At 49.2% G+C, this 19053-nt stretch overlaps 1 long non-coding RNA gene across 2 annotated transcripts in view; it reads left to right on the forward strand.

The window, feature by feature from the left end:
• The first annotated feature begins 4287 nt into the window (after positions 1-4287).
• LOC116948389 (uncharacterized) overlaps positions 4288-19053 on the forward strand; it is a 68816-nt gene continuing 54050 nt past the window's right edge. For both annotated transcript variants that reach the window (XR_012944963.1, XR_004403800.2), the window contains exon 1: positions 4288-4593. This is a non-coding gene — a long non-coding RNA (uncharacterized LOC116948389). The remainder of the gene's footprint in view (positions 4594-19053) is intronic.

Here is a 19053-nt window from a genome sequence, read left to right on the forward strand (position 1 = left end):
GAGAGCGTCACGGAGGTCCAATCGGACCACCCAGCCACGCAGCGTGGATTTGGTCATGGGCCCCTCCTGGTGCAGGGAATGAAACGGGGCCGCCCTCCCCTGTCCAATATCCACACACTCTTTGTAGCCCCCTAGCCTGAGTCCTCTCGGGCCCGTAAGCGCTCCGCCCCCCCCCTATGCCCGCCTTTCCCCCCCCCGCGGGGTTGCAGTTGCACCCCCCCCCCCCTGCACAACTCGATTAGCCACGCGGCGCGCATGGCACATTAATACAAGAAGCCGCGTCCTCGTGTTTCCGCAATGTGCTCCCTTCTTAAACGACGCGAGGAGTCACCAGTTGTACGCAGCTGGCCATTTGAGAACCCACGGGCGCGCATCGGCAGATCACCACGAGGATGATGCGACGCGCACCGCACCGGGGAATAACGCGAATGCAGGGACATCGGCGCGACATGTCAAAGTTTTGTTGTCACTTCGCGACGGTGGAGCGGCGGAAAAGTGGTTAGCGCATTGTGCTTCGACGCCTGCCTGCCTGCCTGCCTGCCCGCACACCTGAGTTAGATTCCCAGCTTGCGGGAAGGAACCGCGAATAGCAAAGCGACATCCGAGCCGGCCTCGGAGTCGTGCGCTTCGCGAGCCCGATAACGCGCACCGTGCTGCCGGTGACGGTGGTGGAGTGCAGCCGTGAGTCAATAAACCCTCGTGAGCGACGCGGCTTGGGGAGGCGTTCATCCAGCGGTGGATTTATGAAGTCGTATGAAAATGAATGAGCGAATGAGTGAAATAAACATGATATAATTACCTATGCTTCGGAGCTGTAAGACTGCAGACGGAGCTCGGCAGACCGTGGGATATTGACGATGGAACACCTTAAGCCTCCTCGTTCTGGCGCCTTTATATTGTGCGGGAGGGAGATGGGGGTGGTGGGAGTGTGGCGGAGGGGCGGGGGCGAGAGATGGGGGGGTGGAGAGAGAACTCCCCCTCCCCGATCGCAATATCTCCCCTCGCTCCCTCCCCCTACACCCCCCTCAGATTAACCTTCTCCAACCGGAAAAAAAGGCTTACGTACTTTACGGTTAAGTTCGCAGGATGACTGTGTGTCTCTCATATCGCATTCATTCACATCAACATTCATTCAACCCCCCCACCCCCCACCACCACCTCCACATCTAACAGTAAATGATGTCGTCTATTTTGTTTGCGAAGAACCACGCTCGTGACCCGGGCACACGTGCGTCACACAGCTAGAGAGAGAGAGAGAGAGACGCGTGGCGGACGTGCCATATTGGTGTGCGTCTACACGTGAGTTGGTGGTGTGGCCTGTAAGACGTGGTACGAGGAGGTGTGCGAGGGATGCAGTTTGCGCCCCTGTTCTCGAATGCCTGTGTGTGCGTACGTTGAACTTCTTTTGCACCGCACGTAACCAACCGTGCTGATCGGAGGTGCGTTCTCTGGGCTCTTCACAAACCCAGGGGTTTCACATGTCGTCCTCTCCTCCAGCTCTCAGTGCTACCCCCCCCCCCCCATCGCAGGACTTCAGTGGACAAGGATGAGAAAACCGTGCGTATACACGGATGCTGTTCTGCTTTCCAACACGGGGTTGTCCTCGGGATTGTTTAGAATTTCAGCGACCACACAAGTTGAGTGTCCTCGCGCAGGGCACGTCTCCAGATATGACGACGGCCGAGCGGATAACCCGCAAAGGTCCGCACAATCGGGTTCACGAACCTGCTGTGGCTGTCCTGCCATTTCTTGGCCACATCGCAACCCAGTGTGGTGCAAAAGTCTTGAATTGCGTGCACAGACTGTTATCCCCAGCGTAATATTTATAGATCGGGTGGCAGTCCTGAGTCGGTGGTGGTGGAAATTCAATACTAGATTTGAAGCTTTCGTGACTGCAAGGATCCATACTCTTTGGTTCTATTCGGTAAAGTCACGTAGGTAATTTTTGTTGTTTTATTTTTTTTTACCTACGTGACTTTACCGAATAGAACCAAAGAGTCTGGAAATTCAATATTCTTGTAACAGGGGTCAAGTGTGCCCATGGCACGAATGCTGAATACACTTCTCGCATAGTGGGACACAATATATGGTCCGCGCAGAGATGATGAGTTGAACCGACTCCCCTACTTAACGATGAAGAAAATCATCAACGTTCAACTATCGGGTATCGCCTGACCCTGTTTGCTGATTGTCAATTTTAATATTACATAATGCAAGCTGTTCCTTTGGGGAACCTGGAAAAAACACAAGAAGGTGACACGGTGGATAATATCCTGCACATTGGATAATACAACAGCCACGAGGGTTCGATTCCGGGCCACGCTAACGTCAGTGGCGAGTGATATCTGAAACCATCTTGGTCCCCCTCTAAACCAACTCGCGCTGGTCAGCGTGGTGAAGTATGGTCATAACCCCCCCCCCCCTCCCCATTACCCGTACGGCGTTGGGGAGGCCTTAATCCACATGTGGATTGGCAAAGTATGTTTTTTTTGTTTGCGGTGGTTAATGCAGACACGATTCCTCGTAAAAAGGTTTTCAGTTTTGTTGCCAGAAAAAAGGGGATACACCTATTCTTAAAGTATAATACGTTATTGTTTTTTTATATTCTTAGCTCTTTCGGTAAAGTCACGTGACTTTACCGAAAGAGCTAAGAATATGAATTACTGCAGTCACGAAAGCTTTCAATCAAAATTTATTGTTTTTTTATTATTTTATGATTAATATCGCGCACGTCCTGTTGACGCGGCCGTCCGTCCGTCTGTCACTGCATTCCCCGAGGACGCGACGTGCTGCCAGTCAGCCAGTAAAACTACAAAACGCGATTTAACCACGCTCAGTGCCGGATGATCCAAGTAGCAAAAGTAGCTACACACGTAGTAGTAGCTACGGGCCCCGCACTTTCAAGGGCCCCGCGCTAAATGCTTTCAAGCTATCAATTCCGGTTCAGTGATTCTGCACTTGCTCGATTACTATCGTACTATACTGCCTTTAAATTTATGAACGACTCGGTGTTCAAGGTTAGCGATTTGTCGTATTATCTGGCTGTATAGCAAATGAAAAAAGTACTTTACTTTCATATGCAAGTAAAACATTTATGCGTTTTAATATTACGTTTAAAAAAATATATATATTTAGGGCCCCTTTATAAGATATGCCACAAGCCCCGCACTAGCTTAATCCGGCACTGAGCACACTTGCATGTGATGTTTGTGCGTTGACCCAGAGCATATGCAGCCCTTTTGTCAATCCACTGGTGGATGAGCACCTCTCCACGCAGTACCAGTCGTTGGAGGTTATTTGACCATACTTCACCACGCTGGTCAATGCGGGTTGGTGAAGGCGGGGTTCGTACGAGCAGGAGAATAGTACAGTAGAACGATGAATGTTGCCGTAACGTCCACAAGGTAGCTCGGGAGAAGCCTACAGCACCTGTAGTATGCAAGGCGGACGCCCATCCAAGTAATATCCAGGCTCAACACGGCTTAGCTCCTGAGATCTGACGATATCTGATCATAGGATGTATATGGCCGACCGATATCAAATCACGTAGACGAGTGGCGGAAGCCTCTGAGTAGAGACACTGCTGCTCGTTATGGATGTAACGATGCAGAGAGTACCCAACTGAGGTCGATCCTTAGGCTCACGATTCATGGGCATCCACTCATAAGTATGAGAAACGAGTATTTGTGATGTTTGCAAATTGTTCCACCTAGGTGGTAGGGATTGAACAACACTGTACACATGAGGCTGACGACGTAACTTATACAATGTGGATAAGTCCGTGCCGACGACACAATACTCTTTATGTAATTCTGCAATTAAAGTCGCGACCCCGAATCCTTACAATTCTTCGAATCTCCGGCCGAGTGCCTGCTGTCAATCGATGTGGCATCCGGTAAACACCTCCCGTGTGGAGCCAAGCCACCGTTCACAGCATCTCCGATTAGCGCGGTTGGTTACGCACGGTGCGAAATAGGTGGAACACATGCGGTATATACAGCTGTTCGTGGTCGCAGTAGTAGTAGTAGGGCGGTATAGCGTGGTTGGCATGTGCCCTGATGCAAGGAGTTCAGAATCAGAACATGTATTCACACTGGAGGAATCCGATGAGCTATGAAGCTTTTTTTAGTTTTACTCACAGATGTCCAGAAGTCACAGATGTCTCAAATGGAGACCCATAATCAAATGGGGGCCTCTTCTCGGTCTATCGTGTTCCCCAAACCCGCTCTTCGTGACCCCCCACCCCCCCTCCGGCCCGAGGTGCCCCCCACTGCATTCCAACCGCTCTGCACGCTCGATGGCTATGCGACGTCACAAGGGCGGTGGGAAGGAGGGATTGGGCTGGCTCGACGATAGAAAGATCGCGAACATCATCATCATCATCATCTTCAGGGCGTCATCGGTCCAAAAATAGGGTCGTACAAAGGAGGCGGGAGTCGGACGCGGAGACGCGCTTCCGCCGCCAACATTATCCACGGCGACGTCGGCGAATCACGGTGGGGTTTTGCCGACAAGTGGCCCTCTCTCCCTCTCCATCTCTCTCTCCCTCTCTCTCTCTCTCTGCGAGGCCACGGCAGCAATCGACCTGTCCAGGTAAACACGAAGGCGCGGGTAAACACCGCGTCAAATATCCGGCAAAAGCGCGTGCGATATTTTCTGGGTTTGTCTCGAGCGAGCGAGCGAGAGAGAGAGAGGGCGAGAGGGCCCCGGGGGCTGAGCCAACGCCGTCTTGGCCATCGCGTGGGCGCGAGCAGCAGCAGTCGAGGGGGTGATTGGGTGGTGGTGGTGGTGGTGGTTGGGGGGGCGTCGAATCCGCTGGGTGCGCCTGGTGCGCTGTTCACACACACACACACGCGCACGGGCGCGCGCATCGCACGAGATATTTACACGCGCGCTACCATTCACTGAATGTGTTTTTAATGATTCGCCGGGTTTTTTTGTTGTTAAATCATGATGCGGGCTAACGATGACAATTGACTGGACACGCGGCGGATGCGCAACCTCGTTGTAATGAAGTGACGCCGACAAGATAGTGATCGGCGGGAACAGAGTGTTTATAACAATCGCGTCACCTTTGTCAATCCACTTCTGGGTGAAGGGCCCCCGCCCATTCAGTGTCAGTCACTGGTTGTTGTCGTTTGACTATACTGATCAGCGCCAGTTGCTGAATGAGGAGCCCAGATCCGTGAAAGTCTACGGTTTTTGTTTACGTCTCACAAAGCCCAGGTCCGATTTGGATATCAATCGCTTATTGATGTTCATTGCCTCTGGCCGGGAATCGAACTCAAGTTTCCGGGTTCATAGCCTACGCTGCGCTAACCACTGCGCCACCGCTCCGCTCGTCCGCGATAGAGCGATGCCCTCCCTCGACGTGGTGTGCAAATTCGCTGCGCTGATCCCGCCCGGGCGACGTGAAATGATGACACCGTGCTTTTGTATGGAGCCGTACAATTTAAAGCTGGAATGGGTAAATCATTAAGGTCCTTGCGTTTTCGCAGTCAACAATTAAGGGCGGGCATAACTCAATTAACACGAGTCGTTAGCGTTGCCTTAGCATAAACAGCCACCATCGATCCTCTCCCTAATGCGGGTCGTGCGGAGTTATTTTGACGAAACATCTCGGCGCTGATCAGTCGGTACCATTGCACAAGAAAGGGTGGCTGGGTGTAAGGGAGGCGCGTTTAAACCCCCTTTTCTCGCACCCACGAGGAGTCCGTGCCAACCCACCGGGCCACTCTAAAAGCCGAGTCCTGAAATTCTTCCCGACAGCGTGCCGCTCGAACTTCAATGGTGGCGATGCGGTGGGAAGGTTAATTCGAGCTGCGTGATTTCACCCTCGCGGAGACGCGCGCGATTGTCAAGCGACGGCAGAGCCGCGCGCCTGGCCCAGAGAGAGAGAGAGATGTGGGGGGGGGGGGGGGCTTTGCTCCGCGCGTGTGAGGGGGGCGACAGGGGGCGCCGTGGATGCGGGCACGGCGCAGGCGCAGGGTGTCTCGCTCGGTCTCGCGGATTTTGCGCGCGTTCGCGGGCGAAGCTCGCCGTGGACTTTTTGCGCCAAACCCGTCGCCTGAACCCTTTTTTCTCATCGTGTCCACTCCGAGCCCGCGATGGCTAACAGTTCTAGGTACCGCGCACGTGCAGTCCGAAGCTTCATTTCGCACCTAATTATATACCGATGTATTTTATGTCTTGAGTGGCTTTATAAACTAGAGAAAAACACGGAACTCTGTAGTATCCACAGCCATTTCAGGAGAGAGATGTGTGGTGTTGCCGGGTGAAATTGAGTGCTGCCCGCGGCGATTTAGCTACGCGGCAAGCAACGTAAATATAAGAAGAACAGTAATGGGTGCTCTTCATCATAGCTGGATACCACGTAACCATAGTTCGCTGTTGTTGGCCAATATGAATTAATTGGTTCCGCTAAAGTATTGCCAGCTAGCACGGTGATTAATTACACTGGTCTACAATTCTTTAGACGTCGTCTACTTCAGAGATGACATGTGCTGTCTATTATTTATTTTTACGTGCTGAATTCAAATATGACAATTAAAACAACTGATGGGCTACTGTTCCCAAGATATAAAAGTTTTTTTTTACATTATACATGTATGTATATTGTGTAGAGTTTTACTCATAAATTGTAAACCTAGGTCTTTTCATGTGTTTATGGTTGCTTTACATGACAACGTGTCACGTGTCCTGTTCATGTAACACTTTAAACATCAGCAAAGGGGATGTAGAGATAAAATGTATTATTAAACAAAAGGCAACAAACTATGACGTGTCTATAAGTAAATAGTTTAGTCCTTAGTCAGTGTCTACTCGGCCCTTCTTGGCCTGTCTCTTGTATTCATTACATGGGGCATCTCTTGTCACTGCCCAGCAATGGTCTGCAAGCATTGATGGGCTCCGTTTGCCCTGAGAGCGTTTCTCCATTGTCGCAATGTCCCGGTGGAGTCGCTCGCCATGCTCGTCGCTCGCTGCTCCACAGTTTGGTGGGAAAAAAATCTCTATGAGAGTGCAAAAAATGTATCTTTCGTGACATGTTAAAAATGTATCTTTCGTGACATGTTAAAAATTTATCTTTAGTGACATGTTGAAACCAAGGCTTTTGTATGCCTTGGGGAGGTTTTCCACCAACTCCCTGTAGTTGTGTGCCTTGTTGTTTGCGAAATAATGTTGCCACTAACTGTAAGGCTTTCCATGCCGTCTTTTCCTTGCCATGCAGTGCACTGTCAAATGAATCATCTCGAAGAAGTTCACGAATTTGAGAACTAACAAAGACACCATCCTTTATCTGAGCTTCACTTAACCTTGGAAATTTTCTACGGAGGTACTTGAATGCTGCTTGTGTTTTGTCCATGGCTTTGACAAAGTTCTTCATCAGACCCAGCTTGATATGTAAGGGTGGTAACAAAATCTTTCTTGATTCAACAAGTGGTGGATGTTGACAACTTTTCCTCCCAGGCTCCAATGACTTTCAGAGTGGCCAATCTACCTTAATGTAATGGGAATCTCTCGCACAACTATCCCATTTGCAGAGAAAACAGCAGCAGCACTTTGTGTATCCAGTCTGCAGACCAAGCAAGAGAGCAACAACCTTCAAATCGCCACAAAGATGCCACTGATATTGGTCATAGTTTATACACCTCAAAATTGTTTCATGTTGTCAAAGGTTTACTTCATATGGACTGCATGACCAACTGGAATTGATGGCAAAACATTGCTATTATGCAGCAAAACAGCTTTAAGACTCATTTTCGATGAATCAATGAACAGTCTCCCCTCATCTGGAGCATGAACGATGTTGAGGGCTAACCATCACGCCATCGATGTTGTTGCAGGCTACAAGATCACCTTCCATGAATAAGAATGGGACAAGATCCTTTTGACATACACGGAACATGGAAACCCTAACATCACCTGCCAGGAAATGCCACTGCTGCAGTCTGGAGCCCAACAGCTCTGCCTTACTCTTGGGTAGTTCCAAATCCCTGACAAGGTCTTACATTTCACCTTTTGTTATGCGGAATGGTTCAGGGGAGGTGGTTGGGAGAAAATCTGGGTCATGTGACCTTGATGGTTCAGGACCAGAAGTTTAATCCTCTTCCTCGTCTGACTCAAGTGAGAATGATTCTGGTGCATCAGAACGGGCAGTCTCCGTGGGGTACTGGGTTTATAGCTGATGGAATGTTTGGATAATGCACAGTCCACTTTTTCTTCTTTGACACACCTTTACCAACTCGAGGCGCCATGCAGAAGTAACAATTGCTGATATGATCTATTGGCTCTCTCCAAATCATTGGCACTGCAAAAGGCATATATTTCTCTGTTCAACCACTGGCGAAGATTTATTGCACAAGTGTTGCAGCATATGTGTGGGGCCCACATCTTGTCCTGATCTCGAATTTTGTAGCCAAAATAAAGGTGATAGGCTTTCTTAACCATAGTGGTTATACTGCGCTTTTGCGATGCAAAAGTCACTTCACCACAAACATAGCAGAAGTGATCTGCTTTGTTCACACAAGTACGAGGCATCTCTGCTCACTTTGACTCAACAGAAATGTGTCCCTTTGCAAAATCAAACACTGACAAATAAGAGCACGACACTGTATGATTTCTAGAGCTGATATAGGGCAATTTGTTCAGCAGAAGGATGTAAGCCTAGTTATGATTGCATCATCCATGACTTCTAGGACTAACATGATGCAATTCATATCATGCATGATGCAAGACCATGTTCAGATTGCATCATTCATTGTTTTGCTCAAAAATCAAGTATTGTCCGAACCCAGTCATAGATGTATTAATCGATTCAATCAAAGATGTATTTTAGTCATTTCTGGTTTAAATTGAGATCCCTTCCCTTTATAACTCACTTATTCTCCTAAATTGTCAACGGTCATATATACTGATCCAGTAGCATATCTTGAAAACTAGAGCCAATCAACAATTTTAAGGATCATTTTCATTCTCAGTGACCCAGAATTAGTACAGTTGGACTACATTTCTTTTGGAAGAATTTCGGCTGTAGACCAGTGTTATTGGATGCTGGCTTTAATTGATGGAGGTGTTTCAAATGCTTCCCAAGTGACAGTTGGCTGTCAAGTTACACGAGCGAAAATAGTAATATGAATAACGCCATTCATTTATCCGTTTTTCAGGAGGATCCTGCGTTGATAAGTTTGGACAGTTCCATTAATGAGCGTTTGGCCACCTCGCAGTTCCTGTTAAAGTGATGTCCAGGCTCAATCCGGCTTAACTTCGCAGATTTGACAGGTACATTCACGGTCATTTGGCCATTTGGTGGTGGTGAATTCAGTTTGGTGTACATGTCAAACAATTGACTTACTCCATAAATAAGCCACTTGCTCTGAAACTCGAGATCATTCCCATCAAAATGTCACCCCCATCTGTATAATTAAGACGCTTTTGAAATCTTAATTGAGGCTGCCTAATCAGTGGAACGGCCCGTTAATGGGGAGTGGGATACGGCACCATGGCTAGTCAAGAGTGCTCGACTTGCAACTGTAAAGCCACGAGTTCAAATCAGCCCATCATTCCTCCTGGTTGGATAAAATAAGTACCCCCCCCATCTAATCCCCCCCCCCCCCTCCTTTGCCCTAGCAGTTTTATTTGCAATCCAGGCTTCTGCGGTCTGTCTGTGTGGGGGCTCCGGTGCAGTTGCACTGCCTCCACACTCGATGTGCAGCACGCTTCCCTGGAATCGCCCCGACCAACAGTGAGACACAAACGCAAAGTGAAAATGAGGTTGTGCGAAACTCACGCGGTGGGTTAGGGCGCGGGGTTGGTATCAGCGGTAGGGCTATTACTAGTCGCTGGCAGACTAATTGATGAGGGTTATTGTGATGACTGGCACAAGTGGCTGGGTGGTTAGGGTCAGTAGAAGGGCCAGCAGCAGTGGCTAGTTGGCTATGATTCACCGGGGGTGGCTAGTACTCGATGTTGTATCACGAGCGCGCGAATCGTTTTGCAATAAATGACATGTTTACACCTCCAAACCCAAACAAAACAGAGACAAACAATATACTCGTAAGGATGGGGTAGGGGCTGATTTGCAACGATCGTCTAGTGTTGAAGAGGCGCGCGCCCATTCATTCTCGCAAGGCCCCTGCGTGTATTTGTAGCCTGCCCGCCCGGCACAGGGGGTCAGCGCCGTATAAATAGAAGCCACGTTCGTTTGACGATTCCATGAATTATCCTTCACCCTGCATACATGTTATATATATAGGACAGGCATACAAAGAAACTAACAAAAAACCCAATCAGAACAAAAATCACTGGGCGTGATTTATATGCAAATGAGTGGGCCATGGAAATTATCTCTGAAATCCGCCGCGTTAGAACGTGTCTATATTTAGCGGTGTGCAGCGCAGGGACGCATCTCTCGCGCGCGGGTTGTCAACGTGCGGATGATTCTCCACGCACGAACTCTCTGATTTGTTTCCCACGGCTCTGCCCGAGGGACGAGGAGACGCCGCGATTGTGACGAGAGTCCTCGCTGCCAAATCCACGACGGAGTCATCTCCGAGTTCAGCGGCGCTGCCGTCGCGTTGGGCAGGGGTTCCGACCGCACACTCGGTGACGTTAAAAAAATAAATGAAAAATACATCATTGCTATAATTCAGACGAAACGTAATCAATGAATGTTGAGAGGTTACACGTGAAATCTTTAAAAAGTCATGAATGCATTGTGAAAAGATGATTCTAGCATTATGCATTGATGATAACGGAGGTCAGTTTGAACATTTGTTAAAGTAACTGAAATAACCCGATGTGATAACATAAATATAAGAACCCTATGTGTCCGGACTTTTGGGCTTACTTGTACAATTACCCTTTTTGTCCTGACCTTTGGGCCACCCTGTACAATAACCCTATGTGTCCTGACTTTTTGGGCCCACCCTGTACAATAACCCTATGTGTTCTGACCTTTGGGTCCACCCTGTATAAACGATTGTATGAATAAGCAGAAGTCATGTCGCTTTCGTCGTAAATCTTGTTGCTAACTTTAATCCGCAATAACGTGAATGTGTCCCCACAGTGATTACAGACAGCCTGTCCACACACAGCCCCTGAGGTTTAGGCAACGTTGACAATGCCATACCGATATTTACTGTATAACGAGGATTAAATCCGCTTTATGCAGCTGTCTTTACTCTTGAGCTGCCGCTGCAACTACTGTCTAAACTAACACGGTCACGAATTTGACTGGGGGAGGACCGATCCTAATGTCTAGATATCACCTTGTGCGTGCATTATTGCCATTATATATTGCTCTCACGACACACAGCGCGGTGTCCATCAATTTGTGGACATCGCTTTCTGTTGGCTTTAGATGTTACATTCCGCGGGAGGTGAATTACTCTGTTCGCTGATGTGCATTGCAATTTTGCTGGTGTTTATAATGAGCTATTAAGTAATGCCTGCAGAATGTTATACCGAACCTGCTTTTGGATGTCTTTACATTCTTTTGAATTGGACCTTTAGCTTGGAACACTCGATGACGTTTTGTATTTTTTGTTCTAGTGATGATTATCTGAACCGATCCTGGGCCTCTTCTAAGTTGGCTCAGCCTCAAATAAGTACAGTAACTGGTGCCGTGCCGGCCTTCAGCACGGCTCACGAACAGCACTTGTTCCAAAGCCTGTTGAGGCTACACCGGGGGGGTGGGGGGGGGATCTTGCCTTTATATTGTATACCACAGATCCGCGAATTTCCAAGCACACCACCACCTACCTTCTCTGTTCCTCTGTAACACGTGGAGCCATCGCTTTCACGATATTCCTCCACCCGCGGATAGAGAGAGTAAGAGGATCGTCATTCGACATCAGCGGGGTATCTATGAATGGATCGCTCTGCATGCGGGTGGATGAATGAGGTCCGTCTCTGCCTTATCATCGCGGATTGAATTGATGCTCCACGTGTAATTGGTTACTGTGCGTATGAATAATTTAATCTGTCACAACCACCACCGCCGCCACTGCCACCACCGCCACCACGGCCACGCGGTCTCATTCAGAGCTGCACCGCGGTGATTCATTCCTTGCAGCGCACGTGGCTCGGCTGGGGGGGTCCTGCGGCGGGTTATCAATGCTAATCCATCTGGTTAATGCGGTGTTAAAGCAACGACGAGTCCCCTGACTGGAATACACACGATACCACCCCCCCCCCCATATTCCACCTTCCCCGCCCCGCTCGCTCTCATCACTCCCTCGCCTCGCCTACATCATCGCAAAGATCAGGCAGGAATTCAAGCGGAGGCTCATTGAGTGTTTTAAGCTGAAGTTTCTTTTGGAGCCCTTTCGCCAGTCCGCTTCCCTGTGTACTGCACCGGATGTTGAACTTCGTTTGCACCGTACGCAGCCATCCGTGCTAATAGGAGGTGTGTGACAGTTTGGACCCTCGCCACGTCGCCACCCTTCGGACGCAGTTTCAGCGATTCGTTGACGACCGTCCGCTTGTGGTCAAGGCGGGCGCAGCGTCTCCCCCAACGGGGCGTTCGAGCGCGGCGGAGCTCTGCGGTCCATGGTTGTCGCGGCAGAGGGGAGCCGGGCGTCTCCGCAGAGGCGCTCCTTCTCAACGAGGCTTCACCTTCCATAGCCGCACACGATCCGATGCATTTTTGTTTTAAATATTATTCCGCTGCTGTGGCGGAAGCGTCCAGAAAGTTTCCCCCGGATTTCATCCGATGGCGTTGATGTTCATTTCGGTTCTCGTTGGAGTGGCGGAGCGAATGTTGGCCGTAATACTGTGGGTGCTTCACACGGAATTGTCGCGACAGAAACAAACAAACTTTAAGGTTATTTACGAATACATTTGAGTTATAACGCAGCACAACATAGAAGAAGAAGAAGAAGAAGAGGAAAACGATGAAGAAGAGGAAGAAGAAGAGGAAGGAAGGAAGAAGAAGAGGAAGAGAAGAAGAGGAAGAGAAGAAGAAGACGAAGAAGAATAAAATAACTCAGAGTGGGGATCACAGTGTGAGGATAATTCCACCACTGGCAAGGATTATCAGCCCACCCATGCCTCCCACGGGCAAACACCGCAGCTCATTAAGGCCACACGTATTTAATATGTAAATACCTGAGTGGCCAGGTTTTACTCACGTGCTCTCGGTGATGCCATCACGGCGCTTGTGCCATGCATGGTGCACTTTGAGGCCACGTGCAGTGTCGAAAGCTCACTGGCAGGAGGTCACGGGACAGACCCAGGTGCCATGGGTTGACTAAGATGACCGGCAGATCCACCACCTGTGCCCTCTACTGTATCACTCTTAACACACGCACGCACTTGGCCCTTCCTCTTCACTGCACATGTGCTATGAAAAGGAAGGGCCGTTGTCCGAAACGTCATCTATTAGTGTTGCTATTTAAACATTACACCAGGTACTCATTTCATGCTGAATCGACCTAGGAGGTGCCCAGGACCGGTTCAGATATTCGTCGCTGGTGTTGGTCGCCGTGAGCAGGAATGGAACTGGGGTGGCCTGATTCGTAGCGCGGTGCGCTAACACTGCACCACCACTCCACCACACGCAATTACCAGCTTCCCCAATTTGGCGTTAAAATCCACGCGCGTTCTCCAGATATCGAGCCCCTCTGCCCTTCTCTGAGGTCCAGCAGCCCCGAGCCTCAGGCTGCGCTGGGCAAGTGTGGACAAATGTCCATCTGTGGGATTCAGCCACTATTGCGACTACCATATAATTGGCTCCCCCGGGGTAGTTCATTACAATATGAACCGCATCGATATTGATTGTATCATCTCTCTCCACCAGTAGAAATTATACGTTGTTGTGTTTTTTTGTAACTTTACGTTGATTTTTCTCCGCTAGATGTACTCTTTCTTGTTACACTTTGGAAGGATTTTGGAAAACTTAACTTAAAATTGAAATAGAAAAAAACTCTACACATGTTGTCAATAACGTCGGGGCCTTAAAATATGACGTTTTAGACAATGGCTCTTCTTCGTAGCACATCAAAAAGAAGGGTAATTGCCCGAACCGTAGCATATTACAGTGAGGGAAAAAAAGTATTTGATCCCCTGCTGATTTTGTACGTTTGCCCACTAAACAAAGAAATGATCAGTCTATAATTTTAGTGGTAGGTTTATTTGAACAGTGAGAGACAGAATAACAACAAAAAAATCCAGAAAAACGCATGTCAAAAATGTTATATATTGATTTGCATTTTAATGAGGGAAATAAGTATTTAACCCCCTCTCAATCAGAAAGATTTCAGGCTCCCAGGTGTTTTTTTTTAATACAGGTAACGGAGCTGAGATTAGGAGCACACTCTTAAAGGGGGTGCTCCTAATCTCAGCTTGTTACCTGTATAAAAGACACCTGTCCACAGAAGCAATCAATCAATCAGATTCCAAACTCTCCACCATGGCCAAGACCAAAGAGCTCTCCAATGATGTCAGGGACAAGATTGGAGACCGACAAAAGGCTGGAATGGGCTACAAGACCATTGCCAAGCAGCTTGGTGAGAAGGTGACAACAGTTGGTGCGATTATTCGCAAGTGGAAGAAACACAAAAGAACTGTCAATCTCCCTCGGCCTGGGGCTCCATGCAAGATCTCTCTTCGTGGAATTGCAATGATCATGAGAACGGTGAGGCATCAGCCCAGAACTACACGGGAGGATCTTGTCAATGATCTCAAGGCAGCTGGGACCATAGTCACCAAGACAACAATTGGTAACACACTACGCCATGAAGGACTGCAATCCTGCAGCGCCCGCGAGGTCCCCCTGCTCAAGAAAGCACATACATGCCCGTCTGAAGTTTGCCAATGAACATCTGAATGAGTCAGAGGACAACTGGGTGAAAGTGTTGTGGTCAGATGAGACCAAAATGGAGCTTTTTGGCATCAACTCAACTCGCCGTGTTTGGAGAAGGAGGAATGCTGCCTATGACCCCAAGAACACCATCCCCACCGTCAAACATGGAGGTGGAAACATTATGCTTTGGGGGTGTTTTTCTGCTAAGGGGACAGGACAACTTCACCGCATCAAAGGAACGATGGACGGGGCCATGTACCATCAAATCTTGGGTGAGAACCTCCTTCCCTCAGTCAGGGCATTGAAAATGGGTCGTGGATGGATATTCCAGCATGACAATGACCCAAAACACACGGCCAAGGCAACAAAGGAGTGGCTCAAGAAGAAGCACATTAAGGTCCTGGAGTGGCCTAGCCAGTCTCCAGACCTTAATCCCATAGAAAATCTGTGGAAGGAGCTGAAGGTTCGAGTTGCCAAACGTCAGCCTTGAAACCTTAATGACTTGGAGAAGATCTGCAAAGAGGAGTGGGACAAAATCCCTCCTGAGATGTGTGCAAACCTGGTGGCCAACTACAAGAAACGTCTGGCCTCTGTGATTGCCAACAAGGGTTTTACCACCAAGTACTAAGTCATGTTTTGTAGAGGGGTTAAATATTTATTTCCCTCATTAAAATGCAAAGCAATTTATAACATTTTTGACATTCGTTTTTCTGGATTTTTGTTGTTGTTATTCTGTCTCTCACTGTTCAAATAAACCTACCATTAAAATTATAGACTGATCATTTCTTTGTCAGTGGGCAAACGTACAAAATCATCAGGGGATTAAATACCTTTTTCCCTCACTGTATATATTCTTTATTTTAAGGCCACCGCATTACTGACACGTGTGTTGAGTTTATTGTTGTTGGTCATTGTGCATGTGCACCACTGCCAGCGCAGCAGCAGCAGGAGCGGTGTCACCACCAAATAATTTGTTTCACAGTGAGAAGCAAAGTATGTACCAACTTAATTTCGCTGTCCTTCCCCTGTACCTCCGATTATCACGGTTGGCTGCGTACGATGCGAAAGACGACGTTGAACATACATACGTACAATAGAACGCGTTTACTCAGTGTACATTACCTGCTATGACATGCGCTTCAGAGATATGGACATCGACGATTATACGATGGTACAGAAGCTGAAAAGTGCCCAACATAACCGTGGAGCGTACGGGAGACAGATAACCGCGTGCATTCGAGAGGAGCACGTGCATTAGAGAACGCGTGCGAGACGTAACATTGACCGGGCAATAAACACTGACCCGCTGGGCAGCAAGTCACGTCGCTGAAAGGGAAGGATGCCTGAAGGTCGAGACTAATGACAACTGGAAGCCTAAGGAGGGGAAACACACCTGGGAGGGCGATCGCTGCACAATCGTAGCAATGAGGTCAGCTCACGTGCAAAAGATGAGACGGATTGTGGCACCGCGGTACTGCGAAGGATGGCGATGACATGGGAAGACGCTCGTCTAGCAGTGGAGAGATCAAGCCTGACGATGACGACATGATCGTAATCTAATTGCAGACGCACGCTTACACGTGCATGCACATTTATACAATGTGGGACGTTAAATACAATTTGATGACGTGAAGACAGCGACGACGGCCCGAGTCCCTCTCGACAGCCCCGAACATCCATTCTTGCCCTGCTTTTATCCTCGTGGATTCTCTGAGGGAATTCCCCCAACCGTCTCTTTTGGACACTCTGAGGAATTCCCCCAACCGTCTCTTTTGGACACTGGGGAATTCCCCAACCGTCTCTTTTGGACACTCTGGGGAATTCCCCCAACCGTCTCTTTTGGACACTCTGGGGAATTCCCCCAACCGTCTCTTTTGGACACTCTGGGGAATTCCCCCAACCGTCTCTTTTGGACACTCTGGGGAATTCCCCAACCGTCTCTTTTGGACACTCTGGGGAATTCCCCCAACCGTCTCTTTTGGACACTGGGGAATTCCCCCAACCGTCTCTTTTGGACACTCTGGGGAATTCCCCAACCGTCTCTTTTGGACACTCTGGGGAATTTCCCCAACGGTCTCTTTAGGACACTCTGGGGAATTCCCCCAACCGTCTCTTTTGGACACTCTGGGGAATTCCCCCAACCGTCTCTTTTGGACACTCTGGGGAATTCCCCCAACCGTCTCTTTTGGACACTCTGGGGAATTCCCCAACCGTCTCTTTTGGACACTCTGGGGAATTTCCCAACCGTCTCTTTTGGACACTCTGGGGAATTCCCCAACTGTCTCTTTTGGACACTCTGGGGAATTCCCCCAACCGTCTCTTTTGGACACTCAGGGGAATTCCCCAACCGTCTCTTTTGGACACTCTGGGGAATTCCCCCAACCGTCTCTTTTGGACACTCTGGGGAATTCCCCCAACCGTCTCTTTTGGACACTCTGGGGAATTCCCCAACCGTCTCTTTTGGACACTCTGGGGGAATTCCCCAACCGTCTCTTTTGGACACTCTGGGGAATTCCCCCAACCGTCTCTTTTGGACACTCTGGGGAATTCCCCAACCGTCTCTTTTGGACACTCTGGGGAATTCCCCAACCGTCTCTTTTGGACACTCTGGGGAATTTCCCCAACCGTCTCTTTTGGACACTCTGGGGAATTCCCCAACCGTCTCTTTTGGACACTGGGGAATTCCCCCAACCGTCTCTTTTGGACACTCTGGGGAATTCCCCAACCGTCTCTTTTGGACACTCTGGGGAATTCCCCAACCGTCTCTTTTGGACACTCTGGGGAATTCCCCAACCGTCTCTTTTGGACACTCTGGGGAATTCCCCAACCATCTCTTTTGGACACTCTGGGGAATTCCCCAACCGTCTCTTTTGGACACTGGGGAATTCCCCCAACCGTCTCTTTTGGACACTCTGGGGAATTCCCCCAACCGTCTTTTTTGGACACTCTGGGGAATTCCCCAACCGTCTCTTTTGGACACTCTGGGGAATTTCCCAACCGTCTCTTTTGGACACTCTGGGGAATTCCCCAACCGTCTCTTTTGGACACTCTGGGGAATTCCCCAACCATCTCTTTTGGACACTCTGGGGAATTCCCCAACCGTCTCTTTTGGACACTGGGGAATCCCCCTAACCGTCTCTTTTGGACACTCTGGGGAATTCCCCCAACCGTCTCTTTTGGACACTCTGGGGAATTCCCCAACCGTCTCTTTTGGACACTCTGGGGAATTTCCCAACCGTCTCTTTTGGACACTCTGGGGAATTCCCCCAACCGTCTCTTTTGGACACTCTGGGGAATTCCCCCAACCGTCTCTTTTGGACACTCTGGGGAATTTCCCAACCGTCTCTTTTGGACACTCTGGGGAATTCCCCAACCGTCTCTTTTGGACACTCTGGGGAATTCCCCAACCATCTCTTTTGGACACTCAGGGGAATTCCCCCAACCGTCTCTTTTGGACACTCTGGGGAATTCCCCAACCGTCTCTTTTGGACACTCTGGGGAATTCCCCCAACCGTCTCTTTTGGACACTCTGGGGAATTCCCCAACCGTCTCTTTTGGACACTCTGAGGAATTTCCCAACCGTCTCTTTTGGACACTCTGGGGAATTCCCCCAACTGTCTCTTTTGGACACTCTGGGGAATTCCCCAACCGTCTCTTTTGGACACTCTGGGGAATTTCCCAACCGTCTCTTTTGGACACTCTGGGGAATTCCCCAACTGTCTCTTTTGGACACTCTGGGGAATTCCCCAACCGTCTCTTTTGGACATTGGGGAATTCCCCAACTGTCTCTTTTGGACACTCTGGGGAATTCCCCCAACCGTCTCTTTTGGACACTCTGGGGAATTCCCCCAACCGTCTCTTTTGGACACTCTGGGGAATTCCCCAACCGCCTCTTTTGAACACTCTGGGGAATTCCCCAGCTGTCTATTTTGGACACTCTAGGAAATGTCCCAACCAAGGACCTCTGGGAATTTTCCCAACCAAGATCCTCCAGACTTGCTGGTGCCTTGTCTTTGCATCCAGCCTCGCTGACACCCTGTCTTCACATCGAGACTTGCTGACACAGTCTTTACACCTTGAACGAAGCAGCAATGTGTCTCGCTATCTGGCAGCAACCCCCCTCTTTAGCAATGAGTGATTACCCATAACCCTTCCACTCTGTACAGAAAGGTTTCGAGATAATTCGGCACGCGCACATCGCACATGGGCATGCGTGTGGTTGAGGGTACCTCTACGCCGTGATAGTGGTG

The sequence above is a fragment of the Petromyzon marinus genome, chromosome 2 (genome assembly GCF_048934315.1).
Source record: "Petromyzon marinus isolate PM22_M1 ecotype Great Lakes invasive population chromosome 2, UKy_Petmar_22M1.pri1.0, whole genome shotgun sequence".
Classification (NCBI taxonomy): Eukaryota; Metazoa; Chordata; class Hyperoartia; order Petromyzontiformes; family Petromyzontidae; genus Petromyzon; species Petromyzon marinus.